Raw genomic sequence first — 7,340 nt, forward strand, 5'->3', positions numbered from 1 at the left:
GTTGATAGGACTTTTCTTTCCTTTTTTTTTTCTTTTCTGGCATGGGGGTTGGGGTGGGTAGTGGGGAGGCTCCAGTATTTTCAAGATGTCGCTCCATTGTCTTCCCTCTTGTGTTGTTTCTGACAAGACATCTGCTAAGTTAATTTAGTTTCCTTACACAGAACATGTTCTTTTTTTTTCCTCTTGCCACTTTTAAGGTTTTATCTTTACTACTGATTTAGAGCAATTTGATTATGCTGTACCTAGGTATACTTTTAAAAATATTTCTTGAACTTGTTCACTGAGTTTATTGGATTTGCTTTGTTTAATATTCATCAAGTTGGGGAAAATGTCAACTTTTCTGTCTTTGAATAGCCTTGCCCTCTTTGTAGTCTCTGTTTACACATACAAGTAGGGCAACTGACTTTGTTCCGTGGCTCACTGATGCTATTTTCAAGTTTATTTTCTTTCTTCTCTTGGTATTTCATTGTGGATAATTTCCATTGTTATGTCTTTAAGTCTCTAACATTTTATTCTGCAATGTTCAATCTGCTGTTAATCTCATCCAGTGTATTTTTCATCTCAGACACTACAGCTTTTATTCCTGGGTTTTTAATGTAGTCTTTTAAATTTTTTTATTTTTCTACTTACCTTTTCAAATGTATGGGAACTATGTCGTTGTCTTTCTCTGCTACTTCTAACACTTGTATCAGTTCTAGATCCATTTCAATGGATTAATTTTTCTTCTTATGATGAATATTACTTTCCTGATTATTTTCCTATGTAGGAATTTTAATTGGATGCTTTGTAGTGATTTTAATTTTACCTTTTTGGGAATGCTAAAATTTTTTATATTACTACATTATATTTGAATTTTATTCTGGAAGAAAATTACTTGAAAACAGTTGGATTTTTTTTTTTTTTTTTTTTTTTTTAGGGTCTTGCTCTTATAATTTGGTGCATTCATGGGATATTTAGTCTAGGGCTAAGTGTTCCCGACTACTAAGGCCTACTACTGTGTACCTTCTAAGTACTGAATCCAGTGTCTTGTCCTGTGAAGCTGGAGGTAGTTGGTACAGCAGCTATTACCAGTCCTGAATGAATGCCAAACAATGTTAATGTTAACCCTTTCATATGATTCTTTTCCTGACCTTGGGTAATTCCTTTTTATGCACATACTGATTGATGCTCTGCTGAATATTCAAGGGAGATCCTCTACATATCTCCAGGGTTCTCTTTCTGTTCAGTTTGCCCCTTTTCAGTGCTCTGTCAAGAGATGTGAAGCCAACTTACTCTCCTGAGACTCAGCTATCTCGCCAATTCACAGAATCTGTTGGACCCTCCTGGGTTTCTCCTTCCCTGTGCCAGAATATGGAAATTCTCTCAAGGCTGTAAACTGGGCCCATTATAAGGCTCATCTCTTTTTGTTTGTTTCATGTCTCTTAAGGATTACCATTGTTGGGTTTCTGATGCCACTGTCTTGAAAACCATTACTTGTCTATTTTTTCCAGTTGTTTTATTATTTCAGATGGAAAGGTAAATCTAGCCCCTTTTACTTCATCTTTGCTAGAAGCAGAATAAGTGAAAGTGAAGTCACTCAGTCGTGTCCGACTCTTTGCGACCCCATGGACTGTAGCCTACCAGGCTCCTCCATCCATGGGATTCTCCAGGCAAGAATGCTGGAGTGGGTTGCCATTTCTTTCTCCAGGGGATCTTCCCGACCCAGGGATTGAACCCAAGTCTCTCGCATTGCTGTCAGACGCTTTAACCTCTGAGCCACCAGGGAAGCACAGAAGCGGAATAAGTAATTTCTTGTTATAATTTAGCAAATGAATAAACTGAAACAAAGGGAATAATTTCCTCAGTGGTAAAGCCGGAATTCAAACATAGATTTTCAGGTTGCAGAGCCTTAATTCTTGACCCCTACTCCCTACAAATTATGTAAATAGTATTCCAGAGCTTGTCACCTAGTTAGCACTCAACAAGTAGTCCTTATTTTAATATAATAACAAAAACTATTACATTGAAGCAAAAAACTTTAATGGAATGAGAAATATGATTTTAAGGATCAGATTAGTTATACATAGGCAAGGGATTCTAGGTCTTATAAACAAATTATATGAAATTTTTGAAAAAGTAATTCAAGTGTAAACTTTAAAAAATTGTTTTGAAATAGCTAAGTTTGACCAAGAAATAGATCTAAATGCTAGCACAATGGATTCAGATTAAACTTTAAGAAGTTTTTATTTTTGAACATTTAAGAACTCTTGGGTTACTGAAAGTTGTGAATCTAGGATCTCTCTCTAAATATATATGTATGTGTATATATATAGAAAGAGATCCAGAATGGATTTCTCCAATGAGTTTTCCACTGAAAGTCACTGTTTTTAATCTTATCAGAACTGATTTATGAGAAATGGGCTAAAATTTCTGATTAGTTCAGTTTTGGGAACTATGTGAATGAGAGGCCCAGGTGATTATCAGAGTTAAGAGGGAAAAAGAAGATAGATTCCACCAATAATCTGTTGTAACATATTTTCTATTTTTCAAAATGGGCATCTTTATTATTTTGTTTCTGAAACATGTATATAAAAGTTTGTACTGAATTAGTATATACATTTCCCAAACCACAAAAGGCTGATAAACCTAGAAGTGGCATCTTAAAATCTCTTCTAGCCCTATGCTTCTATCTGATTAATTCTAACCATTTCTCATGACTTGCTGTAGCTGACAGCTAATACTTTGTATTTGGCAGCTGATAAAGTGATGTTTATTGCAAATCTTGAAGTAAAAAAGTATATGAAATAGCTCTTCTTTTTCATCCCTTGTTGCTTCCATATAGCTAGAGAAACTTGCCTGGTGCCTAATACAGAGTAGGTGCCTAATATTTGGCCCCTTATGTTTCTAAAATGAACATTTGAGGGGATAAAAATATTGCTGGAGTAGAGTATAATGTGACGTTTGAGAGAAAGGAAAAGGGTAAAGGAGGAGAGTGTACCATGGCACTCAGAATAATTTAGCATTCACTCAGAAACAGGAAAACAGGCAGAAGGTACAGATAAAACAGTGGAGAATATAAGGAATCTGTTTTTCTTTTGGATTAAGTTAACAACTTATCCAAAAACCCTAAGTGGAAGGAAATATTTAATAAGCATGGTTAGCCAGCATATCAACTGACACACGGGACAACCTTTATTTTCAAACTACTTTGGAGGCTACTGAATCAAGAAAAGAAATGCAAGGCTGAAGATTTCAACAGGATTGGGGAGTATGAAGGAGAGATGAAAGTGGAAGTGTAGTCGCTTCGTCGTGTCCAGCTCTTCGTGATCCCATGGACCTCCAGATTCCTTTGTCCATGGAATTCTCCAGGAAAGAATACTGGAGTGGGTTGCCATCCCTTTCTCCAGGGGATCTTCCTGACATAGGGATTGAACCTGGGTCTCCGCATTGCAGGCAGATTCTTTACTGTCTGAGTTACCAGGGAAGCCCTGAAGGAGAGATAATTATATTTAAAAAGTAGATATTTCTGGATAAATGATAGGTCAGGCTTGGACAACAGATGCCTTCCCCATCTTTGGTGATTCTATGTGATTCTAATTTACTTACTAATGCTTCAAAATTAAAAAAAAAAAAAATTTTTTTTTTTTTTTGCATACTTAACATCACTGAAACAGGAATTGAGCTTGTAAAATACTCCAAATAGTTAAAGCGCTATCTACATATTTTATCAGACAATTTTATGCAGTAAGCATAAATCTTCTATTACTTCTTTTCTTTAAAAAAAGAACTACTTTCAAATATTTTGTATCAACATCTCATGATTCTTCAGATGAGATTTGCTCTTACTTTTGGAATTTATTACTAGTTTTGATGGCAAGCCCACTGTACTGAGTGGATTTTAACTCACATCTGTAGTCAGTCCCCTTGTGGTTTTTTTTCACCTTTTCAGGAAATAGAAATATGATTTTTGCAGGCAATGGTTTTGTTATCTGTAACTCCCAGAAGACACAGTTCCTTAGATATTCTAAGTATTTCAACACAGTCCCAACCAATGCACATTTAGGAGTGAACTGAGTGTCCACTTGAGCAAGATATTTCTGTGGTTGCAAAAATTATTCTGGAGAAATTACATTTTCCTCCTCCTTCTTATCATTTAATAGCATGCTTTGAAGTGCATACACTTTAAGGGGAGATACGCTCTCTGTCCAATGGGGTTATTGCTGAAAGGGCCCCCACTGACCTTTATCCATCAAACCGACATCAACTCTTTTTCTAAACTCATTAAAAAAAAAAAAAAAAAAAGGAAATCATAGATGTATTTAACTCTGTATTGGAAAATAAATGGTATCCAGGGCTGAGTGACTTAGCAAACAAATGATGCATGGAAATTGCAAAGCCATCTACTCTCTTGAATTGTCTCACAAAATTGGTTTAATGGGAATGAGATGACAATTAACTTTTTCCAATTATCGTTTCTCTAATTCAACATTTGGTACTGAGTGTCAAAGGGAGCACCACAAATCATTCAGGGGTCAACAATTAAACTCCGTGACTAGAGTTTTAATGATCTCACTTTCTCTTTTTAAAATGAATTTGATAATCTTTTAATGTGCCTACTTCCTTTTTAAAATATCAGGGCTGTGGACAGTGCCTCTCATTTATTTCAAAAAACACAAGGGAAAGATAGCTTTAAATCCTAGGGTTTCAAAGAACTCTTATATCTTTGTCAAGATGAGAAGAACCACTGTTTGAGAATATGGCATTTGAGATCAAGAAAGACTAGGTCTGACTCTCAGCTCTTTCTATCCTAACTGTGACATAATAAGCAAGTTACATAGTCTCTGGTTCCTGGCCTGTAATTGGCTATTTTCTAGAGCTGCAATGAGGATTAGATGAACATGTAAAGTGCCTGAGAGTGAATAAATTAACACATGTAGTGTCTGAGAATGAATATCAATTCCTTTTGTTTTCATGGTAAAGCACATACTGTGAGTTTGAATCATGTTAACTGTCAATGGCGGAAGAATCAGGGAAGTATCAATATATACCTTCCCTGGTTTATGACTTAAAGTGATGTATAAGCTAACTTAATATTACAAGGAATATTGTCCTCTCTTATAGATGTTTTCCCAAGGAACTTGTATAATTCATCTTAATATTTCTCACCCATCACAGTCCTAAAAGCAACTAACTGCCATGGTACATACAGAAAAAAACTGGAAAAAAAAAAAAATCTATCCTTGAGCTAGAGCTTAGCAGATCCTTTGAATCTTGCTAGGCTACCTAGAAGCATGCTCTGATTCAACTCTAGGAGGCCCTAAAACCATACCCTATCCTCCAAATTTGCAATATCAACATTTTGATCCCCAAATCAGTAAAACAATTTGTGCAAACCATCTTTAAAATAAGCTTATTTATAAGTGACATATAGGCTCTTCCATACTAATGCAGTACACACATTTTAAAGTACAGATGAAAAACATGTAAAGCGGAAGTGTTGGGGGAAACACTAACTGAAACCAGCCATCCTAGCCAGACACCACAGTAACCATTTGAGTGTTATTTTACAACAGAAAGTCCTGGTTAGGAACACAGAACGACAAGCCACCACTAAATGGAAGAATTTGGAAAAGATCAAAAGGAGATGCCAGTCCACATTTTCTACCAGTTCATCTTTACTGAGCAGTTCTTGGTCCTTGGAAGGAAAGATATGACAAACCAAGAGAGCATATTAAAAAGCAGAGAATACTTTACCAACAAAGGTCCAAATAGCCAAAGCTATGGTTTTTCCAGTAGTTGTGTATGGATGTGAGAGTTGGACTATAAAGAAAGGTGAATGCTGAAGAAGTGATGCTTTTGAACTGTGGTGTTGGAGAAGACTCTTGAGAGTCCCTTCGACTTCAAGGAGATCAAACCAGTCAATTGTAAAGAAAATTGGTCCTGAATATTCATTGGAAGGACTGATGCTGGCCAGTGCTTTGGTCACCTGATGCGAAGAACTAACTCATTGGAAAAGACCTTGGTGCTGGGAAACACTGAAGGCAGGAGGAAAAGGGGACGACAGAGTGTGAGATGGTTGGATGGCATCACCAACTCAATGGACATGAGTTTGAGTAAGCTCCGGGAGTTGGTGATGGACAGGGAAGCCTGGCGTGCTGTAGTCCACGGGGTCACAAAGAACTGGACACGACTGAGTGACTGAAGTGAACTCAGCTGAGCTTGCATATGCTACCAGGAAGAGCTCTGAGTCAGAATGATCAGCCAGAGACAACCTAGAAACTAATCCTGTCACCATAACACCCAAGATGGTGAGCCCCATGGCAGAGCAGCCCTCCTGATTCCCCTCACCCTGCTGCTCTCCACCCAGGGGCCCTTCCCAATAAAGTCTCTTGCTTTGTCAGTGCCTGTTTCTCCTCAGACAGTTCATTTCCAAGTGTTAGACAAGAGCCCATTCTCACGCGCTAAAAGGGGTCCCTTGTCCCATGACAAGAGTTCAAGTCTTTTCTTGCCAAGTTGCAGTAGATCATCTTGTGCTCTCCTTGGTGTGCCCTCCATGTGGTGTGAGACCTGTCACTTTTCCTGTTGAAACCTGTCCCATGGTGGGACATGCATGAAGCAGGGCAGTAGATGCTGGAGTCTAGCGTTGCTTTCTATTGGCCGTACCTGCAGCATGGCAAGTTCTCCTGGCTTCATTTCACAGGCAGCTGAGTCAGCTTCCTTTACTTTGTCAACAAAGACTGGAGGAAACTGGACTTCTGGCCCAGGACCAGCCAACTCTTTTGTTGGCTTTATACTTTTCTAATCAAACATTACATCGTGTCCTTTGAGATTTACAAAACTGGCTTGAATTCCCACTCCGAGTCTTGTGTAAATGTTCTTTCCCTCCCTAAGATTTCCACAAGTTTCCAGGGAGAGTTTATATCCTCACAGTTAGCTCTCCTGCCACTTTCTTATTTGTAAAATTCTCTGTCTTAGAGTTTACTCTTGTAACTCAGCAGGGCTTCTCTTCTCTCACCTTGTACCCCTCAGGGGAGAACAGGGGTCACTAGCATGGGACACAATTGTAACAACTGAAGAGGGTGTTACATCACAGCACAGAAGAGCAGATATTTATAATTAAAAATTGCCATCCTGTGATCTTTATTTTTAGATTCCCTTAGTCCTTATCTAAGGACTGAATGTCTTGGATATTCAGAGCTGAATTTCCTCTTAGATGCCTCTGGCTTTTCACTAAAATGATATGTCAATCTCTCTCAACATTATCCATCCACCAACACTATCTTGGGCAAATTTTCCAGAGGTGTATTAAAGGATGAGGGGGTGCCAAGACCAGACCTACCTGACAATACTTGATATAACAA

Source organism: Dama dama, chromosome 23 (genome assembly GCF_033118175.1).
Source record: "Dama dama isolate Ldn47 chromosome 23, ASM3311817v1, whole genome shotgun sequence".
Classification (NCBI taxonomy): Eukaryota; Metazoa; Chordata; class Mammalia; order Artiodactyla; family Cervidae; genus Dama; species Dama dama.